General features: G+C 42.3%; 1 protein-coding gene across 28 annotated transcripts in view; it reads right to left on the reverse strand.

The window, feature by feature from the left end:
- Positions 1–26,922, reverse strand: part of LOC106608606 (receptor-type tyrosine-protein phosphatase delta) — a 643,701-nt gene that overhangs the window by 556,219 nt on the left and 60,560 nt on the right. The window lies entirely within an intron of this gene.

A 26,922-nucleotide genomic window follows, 5' to 3' on the forward strand; every position in this document is an offset into this window, starting at 1 on the left:
CTCCTGGCTCCCGCGGGACACGTTAATTCCCCCGCGCTCCGGCTAACTTTGATTTTGCCGATACCCCCTCCACAAACAGTGCCTGAGATACAGGCCCATGTACCTGCACTGGAGACAAATGGCTTGAAAGACTGAACGGTCTCAAGTTTCAGCTAAATTATTAAAGAGTAGTAATGATTTCACTTTGAAACCCTATTTACAATTAAATAATACGATTGGTTAAGATAAACTACAGTATATTGCCCCTGTAGGGAAAACTGTCTGGGACACCGAAAAATATATTATGGATAATGGTTGGTTGAAAACGCTAGCTGTATGTTGAGAAGGAACTAAGCATTTCCTCAGGGAACTGGCCATAGTCAAGAAACAGGATAAAGGACAGTATTCTAGTGAATTGAGTACGAAGCGCATCATCAAAGCAAGCCAAATATACCAAATATGGCTAAGCACACAATGCCCTACAACAGATACAATGAAACAAAATATTAGTATAAAATAATAGAATTGTCTGAAAATATTCTAAGCATACAATATAGCTCAGTATTTGTATTATTTATTCATACAGTCTTTTTTGCTCATCTTTATCAAGGGATCCAATAATTCCAGACCCCACTCTATGTTATCTGGGCTTGTGTTTGCTGTGTGGCTAATCACATGCACCGAGTGATACGCATTTTAACATAAGTACAATTCTCATTCAATAAATGATTATATAAATGGACAAGCCATTTGTCAGTAAGAATGATTAAGAAGTTCCCCAGCTCGAGGAAAGTGCATCATGTAAAATTAGCTTAAATATGTTTAATTATTCATATGTACATCATATGCATGCATCTACATCTACAGCAAAGTAATATGTCTATTCCTATTTTGGATGAGAAAGTCACAGTGGATTAACATGCCTCGCTGTGTTTCCGCGGTGCTTTAAGAGCAGTTACAGACTCTGTAACGTACTTGTGATGTATGCCTCAGTCGATGAGGTGTGAGAAGCACTAGTGCATAATGATTAAACACTTATGTGGGTGGGAGTGAATGATCCCCCCATATGTCACTGAGTGGAGCGCATTGGCAGTCATTGGCTGTGCAGAGGACCCGCATCCATCGAAAGGGAACGGTTAGCAGGAAACAGGACAGATTGTGTGTGGTAGAAGAGAGCGCCTCTCTGTGACTCCCCCACATGACCAAGTAGATCTGAAGCCCCCCCCCCCCCGACGTGGCTGCCGAGAGCTGCCCCGATTCCCCAGACACCAGCGCTAACACCTGCTTGGCCAGTTTGTCAGGCTGACAGCCTTGTTATCATGGCGGGTCGTCCCGAATGGTGCTAGCGCTAGAGCTGCCTTTAATCAGCTCAAGTAGCAACGAGCAAGGGATGTATGGCTGTACACGAAGGTGAACATTTGATTGGATAATGAGGCTACAAAAGTCAGAATTGAGCTTTGGGTTGTTTTGAATTGAGGGAGTTACTTTGAGGCCACAAAAGGGAGAGAAGTGGAACATATCCTATCTAAATGCCATATTTGATACTACTAGGAGAAGCCAGCTATTAACATGAGTAGTCATGATCCAAAGAGTACCAGCGGGTGATTAAGTAGACTTAAGTTCATGGAGTGACGATCTGCAGGCGAAGACAAGCTTATACAATTTAATAGCCGAAAGTCAGCCGACCATTACGCTTCCACAACTTAATGCATAATGAAGCAGAAACCGAAAATACTGGACTTTGATCACTCCACTGTAAACGCCTGCTGTAAGTTCTGTACTGGGTTACATAGCATACCACTGTAAAAATGTGACTTGTGTTGAGAAATTGATGTGACTACTATCTATGGTAATTAAGTGAGCTTTGTATGAAGACGTGGGAGTAGATCTTTCCTCTGAAAGAATATACTGCAGAAGATTTGAGATGGAACGGTGATAAAATAAGAGATCTATTTGACTAATGAGATGTTTCGAGGGGGCATCCTTCAAAATGAAACGAATGGCCGTCACAGATTCCCCCTCTCTCTCCTCACTCGGAGCGATGGCACTGGATGGAACATGGGTTGGGCGCGGCGATATGACAGCCTAATTGAAGGCATATTTCAGAAGGAGGAGAACAATATCTGCTCGGGATCCATAAGTATTTAGCAGCGGCGGTGTCCCGGTCGAGGGAAGAAAATAACTAATAACTAATTATGCCAGCCTGTCTCTACATAATTAGTCGTCCGGACTCCTGACAGCGGTGGAACAGGGAGTGGCGAATCGTATAGGCAGACGGCAGGTTTTTTAGACACCACTGTCTGTTAGACGGCATTGGCAGGAATGTAATTGACAAAACAAAAACTAAGGCGACGGCGCTGTTTCGGCCTGATGCGATGGGTAAAGGGCGTATACGGAGATGCTTAAAGAGGAGGAGAAGTGTGGGGAGAGAGAAAGAGGGAGACAGATAAATTAGGCCATAGCTACAGCGGAGGAATGTGGGTAGGAAAAGAGAAGAGCCGCTAACTCCCTGGTGATCAGTACCTGCCAAGTCTCTGTGCTGAACAGCTGCTAGCGACTCGAAGGTGGTGGAGGGTGTGCATTAGCTTACGTCCCTCCTCCCTCCCCCATCCCACTTCCATAGCTTGTAATTAGATATCCACGATGCCAGTGTCAGTCTATCTTCAATGCATCTTTATGCAACCAACAGAGTCTTAATATCAAGTCGCTCTATACTGGTGTAGTTACAATGAAGTTTCAACATGGGAATAATATTTTTGTTACATAATCACTTGGAATCTAGTCATTATGGCATACAGCTGCAATGGACAAAATCCCAAAAATGTATTAGGTCTTAATTTCTTGGTCTTCCTTAAACCACACTGATGTTAAAATAATTGGACAAGTGAAAGCTAGTCCCTTAGGTAAACCCTTGTTCTAGTATAATCTTTGTTTTTCCAGATCAATGCAGATGAATGGGAAAGTGACAAGGAGATGGAGTCAGTAGGTGATTACTGTAGGATTAGGGCACATCTTTGTTTTTGTTTAGCTTTCAAGAACTGACAACTTCCTTTGTCACAGCTGAGCGCTGTTTGCGCAAGTCATCAGTATCCTGTCCAATATGTTGAACATGTTCAGAGAGCGGTGTCTCTCCTCCGGTATCAAACATTTGCAATGTTTTCCTTCGTTTTTTGGTGTTTTCTTTTACACAAGGTGCCGTCCGCCATTCATACCGTCCGCTTGTTCTATGAATTAAATCTGCAGTGTGTAATATAACAGTCCACCATGAACAGCCAGCGCTCCCTTACTTTTACACGTCCCGCATTCGCAATGACGGGCAGCGTTAGGCTTAGCGTTGAGTGTTTTCTTATTCATAAACTCATACGGGTTTCAATTAGGGCGTGTGCACTCGCCTTCCCAGCGGTGGAGCGCTGAGATGAGATGCTCGACTACACAAGAGGACCTCAAAGGTTGCGTCTCCTGCTGAAGCTTTTCCGGAGAGGCGCGAGGGGCAGCCAAACAGACCTTTGAACAGAACATGTTTATTTATAGTTATGATAATGTTCTAATGGCAATGTGAGTGTAGCGTTTCTGTTTATGCGTGGAGAATTGACAATAAAGCACACGGACATAGTGCGTTCTCTAGAAAGTCTGATTCTAGATCATTCCGCCATGTTTACTGGTGTGTACCTAAGAACAACGTTCCACAAATCACTCACTAAATACAAAACATCTTGAAAATGAGAAAATGCATATATGACTTAACTGAGTTATCGTACAAACCTCAATAAAGGGTCATCCATAAACAACCTGTAAACAATACAGTCCCATTCTGGCACTGGCTTATAGCCAGTCAGTTCATTTGTAAATACAGGTAACTGCCAAAATAAAGGAAACACCAACATAAAGTGTCTTAATAGGGCATTGGGCCAACACGAGCAGCTTCAATGTGGCTTGGTATAGATTCTAAAGTGTCTGGAACTCTAATTTCTTCCATGAGAAATTCCATAATTTGGTGTTTTGTTGATGTTGGTGGAAAACGCTGTCTCAGGCATCATTCCAGAATCTCCTATAAGTGTTCATTTGGGTTGAGATCTGGTGACACACACACACACACACACACACACACACACACACACACACACACACACACACACACACACACACACACACACACACACACACACACACACACACACACACACACACACACACACACACACACACACAAAAACCCTTTAACCCCCTACACACCTTTGAGACCCCTCTTTCAAAGTCACTGAGATATCTCCTTCTAGCCATGGTAGCCAAAATAATGGGCAACTGGGCATTTTTATACATGACCCTAAGAATGATGGGATGTTAATTGCTTAATTAACTCAGGAACCACACCTGTGTGGAAGCACCTGCTTTTAATTCACTTTGTATCCCTCATTTACTCAAGTGTGTCCTTTATTTTGTCAGTTACATGTACATGCACCATTTATTTGAATTTACTAGCAACAGTTGTTGTTTTCCCTTGCTTTGAAGAAAATGTTTGTTTGCCACATATCACAAAAGCAGTGTTTTATGTGATACATGCAATAAAAAGTAGGGCCAGGTTTGATATAATTCCGGTTTATAAGTCTCTGGGAGTCTTGCCTCTTTTTGAAGCTCGTAACAACAAAGGGGAACTTTGTGGATTTGCTCAGCCAACCCTGTGAAATGCACTTGGTATTTCACCAATTGACCGATGTAATCGCTGATGTATGGTCTAAACTATCACTTCAACTTCTCTATGGGATCTAAAGTAACCGGCACTACATACTAATAAAATGCATGCAGATGATGATTGCATAGTGTCCAATCTTCAGCAAATTAAGACAATGTACTCAAGTAATCACCAATGCAATTAATAAACAAAATCGTAGGCCTGATGCCGTTCATTATGACAATCAATTATCAGGTATCCAATTTTGCATTGACTTTTCTCATTTCCAATTAGATATTGCCATTTGTTGATGTTCATCTGTTGTCCACCCTAATTTTCACCACAGCCAATAGGACGCGCTCATTTATACCACACAATAACTGTGTCAGGATGCAACGGCAACCAATTAGAGTCAATAACAGAGGAAGCAGAGAGGCTGGTGCGACTACAACCCAGATGTTTGCATCAAGGGGGGGAAGGAAAGTGGAGGAAAAATGTGAAGGAAAAAAAAAACACGCCTCTCTGCTTTGCTCTTGTGCTCTTGCTGAAAACTGACGCATTAGCCCCGAGTTGACACCATCGTCAGCACCCGCTCCTTTGTTGCAGATCTGCGGGGAACTTCAAGCGAGGCCCGTATTAAGTAGGATCAGGTCATCACTCATGATGTGATTGCAGCAGAGTTCTGATCTGAATAGAGAAATTCTCCCCCTCTAGAGCAGACGGAGAGAGAGAGCAGGGAACAATGAGGAGTGGCAGTGACGTCAAAGACGTTGACTGCGAAGAAAAAAAAACTTGCAGGCGGATTGACAGGGACGGTTGAAATCGTCAATCTTCTGTATACCGTAGCTAGATATGCATCAGCCAGGTAGACAAAAGGGGGGAATTAGACTGCTTCGACATGTAGAAAGTACGATGCTCGTGTGAGATGCAGATCAGGAAGAGTAGGTTAGAAGGACGTCTAGCAGGGTGAGTCAGTCATTACGCTGCAAGAGTAGAAACTTGCGAGTGCAGTTGAGAATAGATTGTTGCACATATCCTTTGAGAGCTCTCACGAGAGCGACGAGAACATGGGGACTTGGGAGTATTCTGCTCCTCTTTTTTAGGCTAACGGCTTGGTCCATATGTTGGCAGGGAAAGTTGGTTGTCCACACTTTGTTTACCACAAAATCGCTTATTTACATCTTAAAAATAGCTCAAAAACAGTTTACATTTGGCATGCCTTGTAATTGAAAAAAGTACAGAGAGCGTATAGCCAAGTGTGAGATGCACATTTTAAACTCTATTCGACTTGGTTTTCCTTCAGAAGCCCCAGGAAGCCAGAAAATCAGAAGGGAAATGATGGCTAAGCTCTACAATTCACGATCACTTTGAAGTGAAGTGGATGGTTAACTTCATCTGAATGTATATGCAACTATAAAAGAGCATAATTTAGGAGAGTGAAAGCGTAAACTCAACTTTTCAGTATGGCAGACAACATAATATCAGGTAAACTAAGCTATAGATCTGTGTTTGAGAGATAGGCTTTGGTTGTCTTCTGCAGTTGACTTCAGGCCTATCAGAGACTTTGACTTTCGTTTTTGACTAGAAAACCATAATCTTACAAACGATTCTCTACCATTGCAATGGATTATTTAGGAAATGTTGTGAGTCAAGCTTCTTAAAATCACTTGGTAGATTTGCCCTGTCATGCTCTGTTCTTCCTTAAGTAAATAACAAATAATTTCCATGTCTGAAAACTTGATTCCGCACACACATTAATGCAGAAATATCACAGAGACTGACAAGTCTTTGAGGGCAAGGTCCGCTTTATCTGGCAGCTGTGAGTTTTTCTTGGCAAAAGTCACTAACTGCAAAGCAGGATGAGTAGTCTAACTGCAAAGCACGATGAGCAGCCTAACTGCAAAGCAGGATGAGTAGTCTAACTGCAAAGCAGGATGAGTAGTCTAACTACAAAGCAGGATAAGCAGCCTAACTGCAAAGCAGGATGAGTAGTCTAACTACAAAGCAGGATGAGCAGCCTAACTGCAAAGCAGGATGTGTAGTCTAACTACAAAGCAGGATGAGCAGCCTAACTACAAAGCAGGATGAGCAGCCTAACTACAAAGCAGGATGGCCAGCCTAACTGCAAAGCAGGATGAGTAGTCTAACTACAAAGCAGGATGAGCAGCCTAACTGCAAAGCAGGATGTGTAGTCTAACTACAAAGCAGGATGAGCAGCCTAACTGCAAAGCAGGATAAGTAGTCTAACTACAAAGCAGGATGAGTAGTCTAACTACAAAGCAGGATAGCCAGCCTAACTGCAAAGCAGGATGGGTAGTCTAACTGCAAAGCAGGATGAGTAGTCTAACTACAAAGCAGGATGAGTAGTCTAACTACAAAGCAGGATGAGCAGCCTAACTACAAAGCAGGATGAGCAGCCTAACTGCAAAGCAGGATGGGCAGCCTAACTGCAAAGCAGGATGAATAGTCTAACTACAAAGCAGGATGGCCAGCCTAACTGGAAAGCAGGATGAGCAGCCTAACTGCAAAGCAGGATGGGTAGTCTAACTACAAAGCAGGATGAGCAGCCTAACTGCAAAGCAGGATGAGCAGCCTAACTGCAAAGCAGGATGTATAGTCTAACTACAAAGCAGGATGGCCAGCCTAACTGCAAAGCAGGATGAGTAGTCTAACTACAAAGCAGGATGGCCAGCCTAACTGCAAAGCAGGATGGCCAGCCTAACTGCAAAGCAGGATGAGCAGCCTAACTGCAAAGCAGGATGAGTAGTCTAACTACAAAGCAGGATAAGCAGCCTATTTCAGCTCAATATAAGTGAGTAGATGTAGTCAGTGATATCTTCAATATGGATTGTAGGCCAACCTGCATTGTCTTTACATAAACTGGTGAGTTAATTTTCCACATTCAATGAGATTAGCCCTAACCACATACAACAGTTTTCCCACTTCTTTTTAAGTGTCCAATTGGTCTCAGATCGAAGCTCGGTTGCTCAGTTGTTTTTCCCAGCCTGTCTCGACGTGTCCTTTTATTTTTTACTTATAGCTAGAATCGTTAAAAAAACGGGCACCCCACCTCTGTTTTGGTAAAACACTGAGGGACGGTCCTGGAGAAATGTAACCACTCTCAAATTCATAGACAAAGCTATGGATGCAAGGACTGACCATCCAGGAGATCAACATTCGAGTTTTAACCATGTGTTGATGCTATACAGTGTTTGTTAACGTTTACATTGTTTATAAACATTCAATGTTCACTATTCCAATGTGACAATGCCCACAGCTACAGTAAAGCCACATATGTTTAAAAGACAAAGTTGATGGCCAGGTCAACAGTGAAGAGCCACTTGACTGAACAACTAGCAGGCTGACGTTTATAGTCATGAGTCTTGTCCTGGAGGCAGAAATGAGTGATTTCCCCTTAGATAGACCAGCTGCAAATTCAAAATGGTCTATATTGTAAAAATTCATGAAAACAGAAATGTGCTCTTTGGTCTTAATTTAAAGTTAGGCATTAGGTTTAGCGTTATAACCTGACTACACAGCTCACGTCACGTGTGCGAGCATTGCAAATACATTTAGGAATCTATGTTATTGAAATATTGCACCCACACTGCTCACGCGCGTCATCAAGCGTCTGCGTTGCCAAGGGCTAAAATAGAAGTCATTCCTATATCTGACGCAGATCGCGCTGCAAGTCCTGCCCCTCCCATCTCCTCATTGGTTTATAGAAGCAGGTACCCCCGTGCCATCTCCTCATGGGTTATACCCATGTGGGTGATTGAAATACGAACTTTGTTGCCGGTCGGCGTGGTAATACTATGAAAGTTTAGATGCCAATCACCATATAAGTTTAAAGATGAAAAAGCCTGGAAGGAGGAGAGATGACTAGAAACGATTCGGTTGACCGTTTTATGTGTGGATTAATTGTCGGAGTAGAGGACCTTGTGCATTTCAGGTAAAATAACAACTCAATGTTTATAACCCAGGACAAATTAGTACAAATTAGCTAGCATGTGCAAGCTAGCTAGCTAAATTGCCATACATGTTTAATGCTTTTCGACCTGTCCCCAAATTAATGTAATTGGTTCAGAGTTTGTTTTGATATTTTAACCTGCGTGTCGTGATCGCGTTTGGTGTGGGGGGACAAAATAAATGTATGCACGATGGCGGGCGTGCACAGCCGGTTTGGGTTCCGTGTTAGGGTTAAGGTAAGGGTTAGGCTTAAAATCAGATTTCATGACTTGGCTGTGCCAGCTAGTGATCACTCTGCAGAGCTGCCTCCAGAGCAAAATTAATGATAAAAAACGCGAACCTTCGAACAACTAGCCCCCGAAGATGAAGAAAGGCAAATGGTGTCAGTACTACAAGGCTATGTACTATAGCCACTCTGGTTAAACACAGGGGTTACACCCAAGGCCACATTGCTTTTATACGTGGACTTGTTCACTTTTATACATTGACTCACTGATTTCTAAAGGAATCTGTTGAAAGGAATCTGTTCACATGTTCATTCACACAAATGTGCATGAAATCACTTGAGGTACTTCAATATACAGTAGCTATTAAAAGTTCATCCAACATTCTGTTTAGATGATCAACACGCCATGACTTTGACTTTATCCATGTTCTGTTGCTTTACAACATGATAGGAAGTGAGAGAGAGAGCGAGAGCGAGAGAGAGAACCTTATAGTCTGGGCCTGAGGACTATTTTGCATAATTGGAGATTGTAGCTCTGGTGCTTGTTATTCATTGACGTAATGAAGCCGAGAAGCAGATGGTGAAATGTACTGAACTGACTGTTCTGATTTCTAACACAAGGGCAGCAAAACCTAGCTCATCGTTGGGAACTGAACAACAGAACAAGCCACTTAATGTCACGAGTTCCTCTCAAGTAATGCTCATCTGCTTGCATTTCTAATTGAAATCTACACATAAACAGGTACTGCATGTCTACAAAGCGAGAATCCTTAATTGGCGCATACATTTTTGGACTTAGTTTATTGAGCAATATAACTTATAAATGCCTCATGAGCTTATTTCAACTGTCGTACCCCATCAGAACCCACAATATAAACTTGTTTAACTCCAATGTTTATAAACAATGTAAACGTTAGCTAACACTGTATAGCATCAACACATGGTTTAAACTATAATGTTGATCTCCTGGATGGTCAGTCCTTGCACCCATAGCTTTGACTATGAATTTGAAATTGTTTACATTTCTCCAGGGTCATCCCTCAGTGTTTTGCCAAAACAGAGACGGGGTGATCGTTTTTTTACGGATTCTAGCTGTAAGTAAAAAATAAAACGGACACGTCGAGACAGGCTGGGAAAAACAACTGAGCATCCGAGCTTCGCTCAGAGACAAATTGGAGACTTAAAAAGAAGCGGAAAACTGTTGTATGAGGTTTATGGCCCAACTGGCTCTAAATAAGGTGCAAGCAGCCAAAGAGCGAAGCACCTGACTGGAATGAGATGGAGCTGACTGACACATCCATCACCCTTCGCTATCCATCTGAGAGAGACGGGAGGAGAGCTCCCTCTTCTCTATACTCTCCCTTTCATGAAGAAGAGAGCACTGCTTATTAGTAAGGGAGAGAGAGAAGAGGAGAGCGAGAAAGAGAGGGAATGTGGGGGGGGGGGGGGGGGGGGGGGGGGGTCATATCGGCTCACTCTCTGATTGATGAGGAACACCATGCCTCTCCTGAAATCGTATAAATAAGGTCTCGGTGAGGTCGATAAATTTATGAAGTCAAATGTTCTGCGGGAATATCAATAACATTTTGATCAACTGTTGTGTGTTGTGTTTTGATTATATGCTAAAGGTATATAGGCTGTGAGTAGTAATCGTGAAGATTAATTGTGATTACATATTGAATATTGAACATACTATACGTGTACAGTGTGGCTCAGTTGGTAGAGCATGGCGCTTGCAATACCAGGGTTGTGGGTTCGATTCCCGCGGGGACAGAAAAGTATGAAAAGTACTAAAAGTATGAAAACGTATGCTCTCGCTACTGTAAATTGCTCGGGATAAGAGCGTCTGCTAAATTACTCAACTGTAAATGTATATACTAATATGGTCTGAAGACATTGGTATATTGAGTCCACTGCTACATAACATAGTTACCTACAGTACAAAAGTTCTACTTAACTTATAATAAGTGGGATGCACAAAATGGTAGAATTATGACAAGTCCACATTTCAAATGGTTGGCAGCATAATGGTATGATATTTATGGAGAAAGGTCTGCTACTCCCTTGTGTATGAATGAATGGAGCGCATTCAAAAATCACAGGATAAGCTGGCCAGTAAATGTCAGGTTACACAATAACCATTACTTTATGGCACAGTCACTCTCATAATGTCACTTAGCTGAACGAAGGCTGATGTGAGTTGGAGTATTCAATTGCACCCAATAACAAATAACATAATAACAACCTATCAAATTAACCATCTGTATGAAACGGAAATATACATGCACGCGTCTCCAGTTTATGAAGCGAACTCATCACACACACACACACACGTCACTTAAAAAATATTGCTTTGTCATCGACATCTTACGCGGTTATTCAAAAGCTGCGCACACTAGCACACAACCCCGCTGCCCCCACAAGCAGGGTGGCCCAGTCAAGTTCTTCCACACAGATCTCGACAAAACATTTCTGTATGGATCTCGCTTTGTGCACGGGGGCATTGTAATGCTTTAGGGAAAGGGCCTTCCCCAAACTGTTGCCACAAAGTTGGAAGCATAGAATCGTCTAGAATGTCATTGTAGTGTAAAGATTTCTATTTATTGGAACTAAGGGGCCTAGTCCGAACCATGAAAAACAACCCCAGACCATTATTTCTCATCCACCAAATTTTACAGTTGGAACAATGCATTGGGGCCGATAGCGTTCTCCTGGCATCCGCCAAACCCAGATTCGTCCATCGGACTGACAGATGGTGAAGCGTGATTCATCACTCAAGAGAACTCGTTTCCACTGCTCCAGAGTCCAATGGCGACAAGCTTTACACCACTCTTGGCAATGCGCATGGTGATCTTAGGCTTGTGTACGGCTGCTCAGCCATGGAAACCCATTTCATGAAGCTCCCGATGAACAGTGCTTCTAGAGGCAGTTTGGATCTCGGTAGTGAGTGTTGCAACTGAGGACAGACGATTCTTATGCTATGCGCTTCAGCACTCGGCAGTCCTATTCTGTGAGCTTGTGTGGCCTACCACTTCGTGGCTGAGCCGTTGTTGCTCCTAGACATTTCCACTTCACAATAACAGCACATACAGTTGACCGGGGCAGCTCTAGCAGGGCATACATTTTACGCACTGACTTGTTGGAAAGGTGGCATCCTATGACGGTAAAATGTTTGAAATCACTGAGCTCTTCAGTACTGGCCATTATACAGCCAATTTTGGTCTATGGAGATTGCATGGCTGTGTGCTCAATTTTATACACCTGTCCATAACGGGTGTGGCTGAAATAGCCAAATACACTAATTTGAAGGGGTGTCCACATACTTGTAACATATAGTGTAACATAAGACCCTCTGTTCCAAACACAGGAAAATATGCCACACTGTGCGCATTCTAAAGTAGGAAACTCATCAAAGACCTTTTCCAAATACAGGCGGCGCTCTCGTGAGACAACTGCAACCGGAAGCGATCAAACACGTCAACAGTGTAAATGTTTAAAAGCACATGCACGTTTTGAGTATAAACTGGAAATGTCATGGCAGAAGCTTGTCCTAAGATGTAGGGTTTTATGAACAGATCAATCAATAGGCCTGACCTATTACCTGCACGGCAGCTTGTCACGACCACTGTTTCACATTTATGCCCTCTCCACATGACAGCTCTGTTGATTGCTTGCTTTGCCTCGGGAATGTTTCTGTCTTCTGATGGATAGACATGAGGACGAGACAAACCAGTAACTAGCGCAGGTTGTCAGGTTTTGGTGTGGGAGTGGTGCTCAAACTGAGGGGATATAAAGCTTAGACATCAAGGTTCTGTTTGAGAGCCACCTACCTATACAAGGTGTACCATGCACGAGACTAAAGAACACACAAAACACTAATAGAATGACTAAATGTCTGATACAAGTCCCTACCTGAGGAGAGTATGGCAAGAGAAAACACAACATTAATCATATGAAGGAAGACGATTTAAATGTTTAGAGTGGCTCTCAGATTACACGGCTCCAACCATGCATTCTCGCAGCACGTTGTCTTCTCTCGCCTCAGCTAGATTAATACCCAGCTATCCCCTCTCCAGAAAAACTGAGGCCCGTTACGTGCAGTCGAGCTCTGCAATCTAACTGTGTTATTCCTCAGACAGCATTTCCCATGGATCAGCATTTTGTTTAGCAGAAATTGGACTGTGGGAAGTGGTTCAAAATGCTACATGGAAGCATAGTGCACCATCTGCACATTAGCATACTCACAGTGTTCAGGCCTTTCTATGGGCCCTGCTTAGGGAGCCACAATTGTCTTACTGTAGGGGTAAATTGACAACTTTTAGGGGGGATAAAACGCTGTGTATTGCAATCCTAGACCGAGACTGGCTCGCACTAATTGCGTGTCCTGCTATTGGATTCAGTTTAGTAGCAATTGGCTTTTTGATGGCTTTGATGCTTAACAATTCAGAAAATGAGGGACTCAGCTAAACAGAAGGCAAGGTTGCACACTGGCTTGCTTGAACCTTGGTCACAGGGAAGCTGACAGAGGCTTGTGCGTTGTGTAGACCAAGAGGAAAAAAAACGATTCAAAAAGTGATGACGACAACGCCGAAAATAAAAAGACAGTCACCATCATCATCACCCCCACCACTACCACCATCAACATCATAAACAATCATTTTCAATTTCACTCTAAAATTACTTGGAGGAAGTGGCATTCCGATGAGGGGAAAATAAACAGCATGACTACCCCTCATAAACAAGCTCAAAAGCCAGCTCTTCAAAGGCTCTTTCAAGTGAAAGGGCCAGACAAAGTAAATTAGTGCCTGACTGTGAATGAAGGGAAGATGGCGATAAAACAGAATTTACACACAGGAGTTTTTTTCTTCTAATGTTCATGTCAAGTTGCCAAGTCTTCGTTCTTTAGATCTCTCCATGGCAAAAAAAAAAACGCTGGGTCTCAATGGCGTCATTTGTATTCATTCTCATAACCGTGAAGGTGTATGCTTCCGCACAGAGACGTCTTACAACATGTCACTACAAAATTGTGGAATATGGGAATATATTTAATTAGGTACTTTATTGAAGACAAGGTTAACATTGCTTGTGTATTGGGTTGCAGTTACATCACAGCAAACAGAGAAGGTAGAGAGAGCTGTGTTTACGTCGCCACAGATAATGGTGGCTCTTTTCTCAGCACATTTGTCGTTCTCCACTTTCACTGAGAAAGAGTCACGACCAAACAAATAAAGCCCTAATTTAGCCGAATGATGCAACCGTGTTTGTCGACCAGATCAGCTAAATCAGGTCGAAGGAATTAGTTTGCCGATCCTTCTAAGATCCATCTATCATAATTCTTATTGTTTTTATGTAATCCTACCTGAGAAAACAACAGGTACGACAAAGTGACCTTATATCCATGTAAATAAAACATGGAATTCTGAGAAATGGTTTCTGTCACACAGTTCATTAATATTTAGAGTCCATTTTTTTTCAAGGAGATTTCAAGTGCCATTCTTGAGATGTGCAAAGTGGTCTTTGGCTTCAAAATAGTTCAAACAACTACTCCAAAACATTTTAATCAGGCCCATAATTGACGGGGAGGACGGCGACTGTGGAATTAATGAATCCAAAAAGGGCCCTTTGATGTTTGAAGGGACTGTGGCATTTAGTTTAGTGCTTGAGTGAGTCTGAACCAGATAGCTTCTCAAAAATAGCTGACATTGGCATTGGCCGGCTACCATCCATTCATCCATCACTTTCGATATCACAGTCCAGACAGGTAGATTAATACTCCAGATAAGGGAATCCAGAGGGATCCAAATTGAACAAATAATAATTGGTTGCATCTGCCTCCGGCCAGTTGATGGCCCTTTACCAAAAAATGTAATACATGACTAGAGACAATTACAAGATTACAATATCAGTAGCAGAGGTCGACCGATTATGATTTTTCAACACCGATACCGTTACCGATTATTGGAGGGCCAAAAAAGCGGGAACCGATTAATCGGCCGCTTTTTATAATTATATTTGTAATGATGACAATTACAATACTGAATGAACACTTTCATTTTAACTTAATATAATACATAAATAAAATCAATTTAGTCTCAAATAAATAATGAAACATGTTTGATTTGGTTTAAATGATGCAAAAACAGTGTTGGAGAAGAAAGTAAAAGTGCAAAATGTGCCATGTAAAAAAGCTAACGTTTAAGTTCCTTGCTCAGAACATGAGAACATATGAAAGCTGGTGGTTCCTTTTAACATGAGTCTTCAATATTCCCATTTAAGAAGTTTTAGGTTGTAGTTATTATAGGACTATTTCTCTCTATACCATTTGTATTTCATATACCTTTGACTATTGGATGTTCTTATAAGCACTATAGTATTGCCAACCTAATCTCGGGAGACGATAGGCTTGAAGTCATAAACAGCCCAATGCTTGAAGCACAGCGAAGAGCTGCTGGCAAACGCAGGAAAGTGCTGTTTGAATGAATGCTTATGAGCCTGCTGCTACCTACCACCGCTCAGTCAGACTGCTCTATCAAATATCAAATCATTGACTTAATTATAATATAGTAAACACACAGAAATAAGAGCCTTAGGTCATTAATATGGTCAAATCCGGAAACTATCATTTCAACAAAACAAAATGATAATTCTTTCAGTGAAATACAGAACATTTCCGTATTTTATCGAATGGGCGGCAGCCCTAAGTCTAAATAGTGCTGTTACATTGCACAACCTTCAATGTTATGTCATAATTATGTAAAATTCAGGCAAATTAATTACGGTCTTTGTTAGGATGAAATGGTCTTCACACAGTTTGCAACGAGCCAAGCGGTCCAAACTGCTGCATATACCCTGACTCTGCTAGCACAGAACGCAAGATAAGTGACACAATTTCCCTATTTAAAATAAATTCATGTTAGCAGGCAATATTAACTAAATATGCAGGTTTAAAAATTTTTCTTGTGTATTGATTTTAAGAAAGGCATCAATGTTTATGGTTAGGTACACATTGGTGGAACGACAGTGCTTTTTTCGCGAATGCGCTTGTTAAATCATCACCCGTTAGGTGAAGTAGGCAGTGATTCAATGATAAATTAACAGGCACCGTATTGATTATATGCAACGCAGGACACGCTAGATAAAGTAGTAAAATCATCAACCATCTGTAGTTAACTAGTGATTATGTTAAGAGTGATTGTTTTTTATAAGATAAGTTTAATGCTAGCTAGCAACTTACCACCTGCACTCGTGTAAAAGGTGGTAAGCCTGCCATGCAGTCTCCTCGTGGAGTGCAATGTAATTGGTCATAATCGGCATCCATAAATGCCGATTACCGATTGTTATGAAAACTTGAAATTGGCCGTAATTAATCGGCCATGCCGATTAATCGGTCGACCTCTAATCAGTAGCATGTATAAGTGCCAATGCATGCACAGTTGTGAATAATAAAGAAACGGTAGAGAGACAGATGCAATTGTCATTGTCTTCTGTACTAATTGGAGACTACGTTAACCTAAACCGCATCTAACTACAACTGGGAACATACGCTATATGCTAGGACTATGTTATATAATTATGCTATACTACAAGCCAATTGTCTTGAAAGTTCCTGCATTGACTCCACAAGTGAAGCCTGAAAGCTGATGTTAAGAGAGCCACCGCTTTGATTTGTCATCATAGAGTCATGCTCGGGTACAGTCCTAGGGTGCTGAACCAGTGTGTCAGTGTAATGGCTCTGAATGGAAAGGGGACTCTTTATTCGCTAACAGGCAGATGACCTAGTAGCCTTTGACAGGTTTGGGCCAAGACTGCTGAGCCTTGTCTAAACTGGTTGACCGCGCTGACTGAGTGGATAGTACACGTCGACAGGGAATTCAGGTTTGTGCCACTGGAGTGAGAGTCCTGGGTAAGAAAGCCACAAAAAAGCCCACAGGCCTTCCATTCACCAAACATTAGCCGCCATGCACTGTTAGCATATTTGCTAATACAACTGTTTTGAATCCATGACACATTTCAAGTAACACCTCTCTATGAGAACTGTGTTTGAGACAACAATTCAAGCTGAAGGTAAAATTATATTACATATACACTACCATTCAGAACTTCGGGGTCACTTAGAAATGTCCTTGTTTTTGAAAGAAAGGCATCTTTTTTGTCCATTAAAATCATCTCAAATTGATCAGAAATACAGTGTAGACAATGTTTATGTTGTAAAGGACTATTATAGCTGGAAACGGCAGATTTTTTATGGAATATCTACATAGGCATACAGAGGCCCATTATCAGCAACCATCACTCCTGTGTTCCAATGGCACGTTGTGTTAGCTAATCCAAGTTCATCATTTTAAAAGGATAATTAGAAAACCCATTTGCAATTATGCTAGCACTGCTGAAAACTGTGTTGATTTAAGAAGCAATAAAAGTGGCCTTCTTTAGAATAGTTGAGTATCTGGAGCATCAGCATTTGTGGGTTCGATTACAGGCTCAAAATGTCCAGAAACAAATAATTTTCTTCTGAAACTCGTCAGTCTATTCTTGTTCTGAGAAATGAAGGATATTCCATGCAAGAAATTGCCAATAAACGGAAGATCTCGTACAACGCCTTGTACTGCTCCCTTCACAGAACAGCGCAAACTGGCTCTAACCAGAATAGAAGAGGAGTGGGAGGCACCGGTGCACAACTGAGCAAGTGGACAAGTACATTAGAGTGTCTAGTTTGAGAAACAGATGCCTCACAAGTCCTCAACTGGCAGCTTCATTTAATAGTACCCTCAAAACACTAGTCACAACGTCAACAGTGAAGAGGCGACTCCGGGATGCTGGCCTTCTAGGCATAGTTGCAAAGAAAAAGCCATATCTCAGACTGGCAAATAAAAAGAAAAGATTAAAATAGGTAAAAGAACACAGACACTGGACAGAGGAACTCTGCCTAGAAGACCAGCATCTCGGAATCGCCTCTTCAATGTTGACATTGAGACTGGTGTTTTGCAGGTACAATTTAACGAAGCTGACAAAAAAAGGACATTTCTTAGTGACCCAAAACTTATATATATATACTGCTCAAAAAAAATAAAGGGAACACTTAAACAACACATCCTAGATCTGAATGAATGAAATAATCTTATTAAATCCTTTTTTCTTTACATAGTTGAATGTGCTGACAACAAAATCACACAAAAATAATCAATGGAAATCCAATTTATCAACCCATAGAGGTCTGGATGTGGAGTCACACTCAAAATTAAAGTGGAAAACCACACTACAGGCTAATCCAACTTTGATGTAATGTCCTTAGAACAAGTCAAAATGAGGCTCAGTAGTGTGTGTGGCCTCCACGTGCCTGTATGACCTCCCTACAACGCCTGGGCATGCTCCTAATGAGGTGGCGGATGGTCTCCTGAGGGATCTCCTCCCAGACCTGGACTAAAGCATCCGCCAACTCCTGGACAGTCTGTGGTGCAACGTGGCGTTGGTGGATGGAGCGAGACATGATGTCCCAGATGTGCTCAATTGGATTCAGGTCTGGGGAACGGGAAGGGCCAGTCCATAGCATCAATGCCTTCCTCTTGCAGGAACTGCTGACACACTCCAGCCACATGAGGTCTAGCATTGTCTTGCATTAGGAGGAACCCAGGGCCAACCGTACCAGCATATGGTCTCACAAGGGGTCTGAGGATCTCATCTCGGTACCTAATGGCAGTCAGGCTACCTCTGGCGAGCACATGGAGGGCTGTGCGGCCCCCCAAAGAAATGCCACCCCACACCATGACTGACCCACCGCCAAACCGGTCATGCTGGAGGATGTTGCAGGCAGCAGAACGTTCTCCACGGCCTCTCCAGACTCTGTCACGTCTGTCACGTGTTCAGTGTGAAACTGCTTTCATCTGTGAAGAGCACAGGGCGCCAGTGGCTTATTTGCCAATCTTGGTGTTCTCTGGCAAATGCCAAACGTCCTGCACGGTGTTGGGCTGTAAGCACAACCCCCACCTGTGGACGTCGGGCCCTCATACCACCCTCATGGAGTCTGTTTCTGACCGTTTGAGCAGACACATGCACATTTGTGGCCTGCTGGAGGTCATTTTGCAGGGCTCTGGCAGTGCTCCTCCTGCTCCTCCTTGCACAAAGGCGGAGGTAGCGGTCCTGCTGCTGGGTTGTTGCCCTCCTACGGCCTCCTCCACGTCTCCTGATGTACTGGCCTGTCTCCTGGTAGCGCCTCCATGCTCTGGACACTATGCTGACAGACACAGCAAACCTTCTTGCCACAGCTCCCATTGATGTGCCATCCTGGATGAGCTGCACTACCTGAGCCACTTGTGTGGGTTGTAGACTCCGTCTCATGCTACCACTAGAGTGAAAGCACCACCAGCATTCAAAAGTGACCAAAACATCAGCCAGGAAGCATAGGAACTGAGAAGTGGTCTGTGGTCCCCACCTGCAGAACCACTCCTTTATTGGGGGTGTCTTGCTAATTGCCTATAATTTCCACCTGTTGTCTATTCCATTTGCACAACAGCATGTGAAATGTATTGTCAATCAGTGTTGCTTCCTAAGTGGACAGTTTGATTTCACAGAAGTGTGATTGACTTGGAGTTACATTGTGTTGTTTAAGTGTTCCCTTTATTTTTTTGAGCAGTGTATATATATATATATATATACTGTACAGTGAACAAAAATATAAACACAACATGTAAAGTGTTGGTCCCATGTTTCATTAGCTGAAATAAGAGATCCCAGAAATGCACAAAAAGCTTATTTCTCTTAAATGTTTTGCACAAAATTGTTTACATCCCTGTTTGTGAGCATTTCTTCTTTGCCAAGATAATCCATCCACCTGACAGGTGTGGCATATCAAGAACCTGATTAAACAGCATGATCATTACTCAGGTGCACCTTGTACAGGGGACAATAAAAAGCCACTCTAAAATTTGCAATTTTGTCACACAACACAATGCCACAGATGTCTCAAGTTTTGAGGGAGCATGCGATTGGCATACTGAACACAGGAATGTCCACCTGAGCTGTTGCCAGATAATTAAATGTTAATTACTCTACCATAAGCTGCCTCCAACGTCATTTTAGAGAATTTGGCAGTACGTCCAACTGGCCTCACAACTGCAGACCACGTGTAACCACGCCTGCCCAGGACCTCCACTTTCATGTTTTTCATGTGTGGGATCGTCTTAGACCAGCCACCCAGACAGCTGATGAAACTGAGGAGTATTTCTGTCTGTAATAAAGCCCTTTTGTGGGGAAAAACTCATTCTGATTGGCTGGGTCTGGCTCCCCATGGCTGTGCCCCTTCCCAGTCAGGTGAAATCCATAGATTAGCGCCTTATGAATTTTATGAACTGTAACTCATTGAAATTGTTGCATGTTGCATTTATATTTTTGCTCAGTAAATTACAATATATATTATTATACAGGTATGTGTTATGTAACTCAATGACAAGACTTCTGTACACTACTAGCTGGTGCAACTCCAAAAACACTAAACACTGCAAATTGCTGAGATGGGTCGACCACATCCTTCACTCTAATAGGTTAAAGCAGAGGGTTCTGGGATTTCTCTCGGTGCTGTGAAAGACAGATGGTCATAGTACACGATCTCCATAACGATACAAAGCAGAGGGTATTTGGACTTCAGTGAAATTGGCCAGGTCTTGGCAAAAGCCCTGCAGCCTATGGAGATATGCTGGTTTCTCTCAGAGGCACTACACAACAGTACTAACATAGCGCGATGCTGCCAAAAAAGACAATACTATAAAACTACCTGCGCAGGTATAGCAGCGACAGGGTTGCCAAATTGCTGGAGAAGGTCCAAGTAAATCCAGTTTGCAGACAAGCCTGAGGGAAGCCCGGCACCATTAACTGAATGGGACCCAATGGGTTTTTAGAGAGGCGCACCTTGAGGCAGACCCCAATTTAGCCCATTTAGGAGGGCTTGGCAAAGCTGGGTACTGTATAGCCTCTGGGAGTGAGGCGAGCTCCAGACAACAAGAGATGGTGTGTAGTGAGCTAGACCTCTACTCCCTCATTGGGGGGAGATTGATGATCTGAGTCAGTCAAGTGGGAAAGAGAGGTGACCTTCATGTTTGGTCTTCTACTGTACAGACAGTTATCTTCCATTTTAACAGCACTCTAAAGCATATTTTAAGCGTCTGTTGTTGTTCGGTTCATGCAGGGCGTTAAACGACGAACCCACTACCAGAGCCCTTTTCACACACAACTTGTTTTTGTCTTTTGGGTAGAAAAAAAATCCCCCAAAAATTGTCCGGCCTTGGCAAAATAAATAAATATTCTTGTCATTGACCTCTTTAGGGGGCAGTGACTGTGAGGGGATCCTGACCTGTCATAGGAGATTTGTTTCAAGTGAGTCGCTCTGAATCAAATCATCTGTGATGAGAGAAGTTAGCCAATGAGAGACAGATTTACTGCCAGAGATTGAATCGAATAGTTCACCATAAACTCAATTTAGCATCCCCCGCATTACCCTGTCCTCTTCAAAAAGATACCTGGCCGTTTTGCGATTAATGACCCGTCAAGGGGGCAAGTGCAACCAAAGGCAGAAAAAATATATGTTTTTCCCAAGAACATTTTAGGGGGCGGCTGATGTGTGGCAGGCTAATGTTTTATCGCAACTTAATATTTTTTCAGCAAGGTTACAAAACTGACCTGGCTGTAATAACTCTACCTGTATATTAGGCAGAGGTACAGGACGGGGACATATTGCATTTGTCAATCTTGACAATCCATTTTCCAAAATGGTGGAATAGAAACACATTTATCCTCAGAACTCTCTTTTGAAATGTCTTGGAAAAAACATACAGACAATATCACTCTGCTAAAAATAACTCTGGCTGGCTGGCGAAGGCTTATGAACCGGGGGCAGATACAGTATATGAAAGACCAGCCTCTAGCCTTTAATGAAAGTTATACTGGCAGACCAGGTAGATACCGTCACTCATCCATTAAACCCGACTGCACTTTGTCAAGTGTCAGATTACATAGCCCTGGAAAAAAGTAAATTGTACCCTAAGCCACATGAACAAAAACAAAATGATCTCTTAAAGTGGAGTCAATTTCATCTGTATGAAAAATGTGTGTTGTCAGTGCTGGGGTGCTAAATTAATTTGGGCAATATTTCTCTAGATCTATAACCCAGCATGTGAGATATAGCCAATGCATCTGCACACAGAAAACCTCCTTGAAATATCAAACAGACATAAACGCAGTAAGCTGTTAGCTCTGAGACCATGGGGTGGGTTTAAGTCTCCATGTCTAAATTTTTCTTTTTCTTTTATTTGTAATTAAGTAGCATAAATCACCCTAATTATATATAGTATAGGTTTACATACATAGCTTTGCTGTTCTGTAAATACAGTTCCATGTCACTTCATAAAGACGCAGGAAGCAGGCTTGTTTAGTAGATCCTATGACTGTGTCATGTCTCTTGTAATCGAGTTTATGACTAATATAAAGATTTCATTTCACAAGACCTGGGAGAAGGAGAGAAAGAGAGAGCGAGCATGCCTTAGAAGTCTGTGAGAAGGCCCGGGAACAGAGAGAAAACTTTGTTCCCAGCATATTTTTAAAGGCCTTGATGATCCTTCCCAGTTAAACTTGGGATGATTTCCGGAGTTGGCAGTTCATCATGCTCGCGCGCGCGGGAGGTGCTGGGGGCGAGAGCTCTGTCAGGAAGACACTCCGCTGCCAATTAGTATCAATCGGGAGGAAAATAAGAGCTGCACTGTGTTGCAATTTCTACAGGGGTCTTTTTTCCCAATCACAACTAAGAGCCTCCTCTCAAGAAAGCACTGTTTCCTTCCCCATCTGTAGATCAAACCTTTTAAGCCGCAAGCATATCTTGTGATGGTTTGTTTTCTCGAAGTGATCAAATCGCTTTGTGTCAAATCACACTAATTAAGGCATATCCTCACTGTCACAATCAGATATAGATCTGTATGAGTCACTGGGAAAATCTACTGTATTAAGCAAATATATATGAACCTCTATTAGTGATGACATTTCAAGGTTGATTGAGATTGAAAATATATAGCCAACAGTTAATTCACTGCAACGTGAAAAAAAAAGGTGATATGACAGGCGGACATTTTGGGATTTCAACTGGAATCAAGAGCATACTTCACCTGTAAGATCAGAGACAAACTTGGATGTTCACATGATGGACACACTAGCTTAAGTGTGAAAAGAGAAATCGAGAACAAATTGTCTTTTAGACTTCTCTCTCAGCTAACACGTTCAAACCAATACAATCCACAAACAAAACAAGAAAACGAAATCCAAATATATCCAGTCGGTTCATGTCATCCCCACTTGGATCCCTCTTTTTATACTGTTTCTTTACACTTCCAACATAAAACGTGCCTATAGGGGACTGCCAGTTTAGTCTAAATCTTCTGAAAGTTTAATGCCCTGAGATTTCATATTTGCTCAAGTTCTCGTTTACTTCATTCCAAAGTAGACTGGGCAGTGGTGGTGTTGGGGGGGGGGGGGGGGCGGGGGGGGGCACTAAGCATCACTGTTCTGGTATAGTAAGACCCACTGGGCACACACACTAGTTGAATCAACGTTGTTTTCTTCCATGTTATTTCAATGAAATGACGTTGAACCAACGCGTGGAATAGACGTTGAATTGATGTCTGTGCCCAGTGGGAAGTCTCACACAAGACACTAGCCTGTGTTTACTCTTTTGGTGCCCCCTTGCTAAACACGTGTGTCGCCTCTTGTTGGGCTCTGTGACCATGCCAGCTGTATTGACATAATGGGATTTGCTACTGGCTCTCGAGTGTTATACTCCAGGGACGACTGGGAAATGCGCTCTGACTGGACGTAACAGAGGAAGAGAGGAAAAATATCTCAACAAAGAAACAGCACCAACAACGGTTGGCTGCTTCTGCTGCACTCTCTTCCCTCAGAGAGTGAAACCATCCTCCCGTGTTATCGAGGGAGGGAGGGAGTTGGGTGAGAAGGAAGGGAGAGAGAGATATGAGGCATTGTCCCTGAGCCGAATAATGTGCTTAATATTCCAGGGACGGCCGTGGCGGAATTACCCTGATACTTCCATTTACAAATATATTAGGAGAGCTGTGTTTACATGGATGGGGTCCACCCATTTCACTGTCTGCACTGGGAAAATATGGGAAGGAAGCGGCTGCCTCGGCTAACTGTCACACTCTATTGATGTCTGAGTGATTCATCTCCGGCAAGATCCATCCTAGCACTCATTTCATTTTATTCTCCCAAAGCTTTGCCCATACTTTAATAAGTGGAGCATTTGTTCTGATAAGGTTATTAAATGAGCACTTTACCAATAAACAATCAAATGCTGTGTCTTATCCGCAGCGTCGTTAGAATATCCTCTATCACGCCGATCATTAATATCCTGATGTTGACAACATCAACTCAGAGGCGGAGTCCAGCCCAGCAAAAAACGATCAATCGCTTGAGCTACAACTAGAAGGCCTTTGTATCTGACAAAAACAATACCGGTTATTCACTCATGGTCATGTAAAGCTCAGTAACATCTATAGTAGTGTAAACAAATATAATTACGCTCCTCTAGTCACGCAATATGACTAGTATGATCCTCTCCCCTATTGTTCTATTGAGGTAGAGTGGAGAGGGGGGGGACTAGAATTAGGGACGAGGGGGAACATATTTCACAATCGCACAGGCTCGACAGGTCAGGCGTCACTTAACGGCTAGGCCACCCTCGGTAGGGTGGCTTATGAAATATTCAGCAAAATAAGAGAGAAAGCCGTGACACAAAGCAAACTGTTCCCCCAGGGGCCTGTCGTTGAATTACATACTGTATGTGACTGCACTTTACAAAGACCAACATTGGAGACTTTAATTGGCTCTGATTGCCATTCCAACCAGGTTAAGTCTTTTACAGATTGACTGGTGCATATAAAGGCTTGATTATTGCTTATTTTAGCCCAGAAAATGGGTGTAGAAAAAATATTGTGCTTTGCGGGTTACGGAATATTTGGTGGCTCACGAGAGGATGATTGCAACCTCTCACTCAATGTCAACAAAACAAAGGAGATGATCGTGGACTTCAGGAACAACATTGTGTGCACCCCCCTATCTACATCGACGGGACCGCAGCGTACACATCACTGACAACTGAAATGGACCAATCACATAGACAGTGTGGTGAAGAAGGTGCAACAGAGCCTCTTCAACCTCAGGAGGCTAAAGAAATGTGTCTTTTCACCTAAAACCCTCACAAACTTTTACAGATGCACAATTGAAAGCCTCCTGTAGGGCTGTATCACCACCTGGTATGGAAACTGCACCGCCCACAACCGCAAGGCTCTCCAGAGGGCAGTGCGGTCTGCACATCGCATCACTGGGGGCAAACTACCTGCCCTCCAGGACACCTACAGCACCCGATGTCCACAGAAGGCCAAAAAGATCATCAAGGACAACAACCACCCAAGCCACTGCCTGTTCACCCCACTATCATCCAGAAGGCGAGGTCAGTACAGGTGCATCAAAGCTGGGACAGAGAGACTGAAAAACATCTTCTATCTCAAGGCCATCCGACTGTTAAACAGCCACCACTAGCACATTTGAGGTTGCTGCCTATAGGCATAGACTAGAAATCACTGGCCACTTTAAGTAATGGAACACTAGTCACTTTAATAATGTTTATATATCTGGCATTACTCATCTCATATGTATATACTGTATTCTATACTATTCTACGGTATCTTAGATAATGCTTGCATAGCTGGCATTACTCATCTCATATGTATATACTGTTTTCTATACCATTCTAAGGTATCTCATTCACTTAAAAATGTTTACATATCTTGCATTACTCATCTCATATGTACAGTTGAAGTCGGAAGTTTACATACACCTAGGTTGGAGTCATTAAAACTCGTTTTTCAACCTTTCCACACATTTCTTGTTAACAAACTATAGTTTTGGCAAGTTGGTTAGGACATCTACTTTGTGCATGACACAAGTAATTTTTCCAACAATTGTTTACAGACAGATTATTTCACTTATAAATTCACTGTATCACAATTCCAGTGGGTCAGAAGTTTACATACACTAAGTTGACAGTGCCGTTAAACAGCTTGGAAAATTCCAGAAAATGATGTCATGGCTTTAGAAGCTTCTGATAAGCTAATTGACATAATTTGAGTCCATTAGAGGAGTACCTGTGGATGTATTTCAAGGCCTACCTTGTGGAGTAGTACAAAATCCTACCAAGATCATGACTCTTTAATACTCAACACCAGTGTGAAATGTATAATTTGGAGATGTCAAACATCCATCCCTTTAATCATACCGTTATTGAAATATCCAAACTGAAAACAAAATATAACATATTCAGTGTGTCATTGTTCTTCATAGATGTGTCATCTGACAGCACGAAGGCATATCCATTGGTAGTGTTGCTCAAATGTAGAATATAATATCTTGAGTCAAAAAACTGCTTCAGATCTCTTTTAGCCCATTTTTAGCTTATGATGTATGCAGGCAGTGTTTTGGCCCAGAGTTGATATTCTGATGCGACACTGCCACAGCAGTGCTGAAAGCCCAAATTGCCCTTGCTGAAAAGGAGAAAAGTGGAGTAGTTAAAGTGTTTTGTGCCACCAAACAAAGCTATTTTGTTGCCTAAGTAAAGTCACAATACAAATAAAATGAGATAATTGATTTGTCTTATAACTGAACCGTATGTAATTGTCTTTGGTTGGTTTAATGCGTAAAAGAATTCATGTCAGACAGACGTGTCCTGTTTGCCTGGGCAGGGGGAATTTTCAACGGTGGGTTGGTTTTATTGTAGCTTTTGTATGTCCACTTGTAGCACGAGTCATCAGATGTAAGGAGTAGTATGAACTCGTTGGGTGATGACTTTTTAATACGTTCATTAATGGTTCAAATGTACCAGTGAGCTGTGGTCAACTATGTTAATTCATTTGAATTTGGGAGGCCTTTGCAAATAGACACGAGGCAGAGATATTTGCCTGTTCTTTTACATCAGCAAATCAAGGCCTGTAAAATAAACAAAGGCAATTGAATATTGTACGAAAATAATTAG

The sequence above is a fragment of the Salmo salar genome, chromosome 07, assembly GCF_965601325.2.
Source record: "Salmo salar chromosome 07, fSalSal1, whole genome shotgun sequence".
Taxonomy (NCBI): domain Eukaryota; kingdom Metazoa; phylum Chordata; class Actinopteri; order Salmoniformes; family Salmonidae; genus Salmo; species Salmo salar.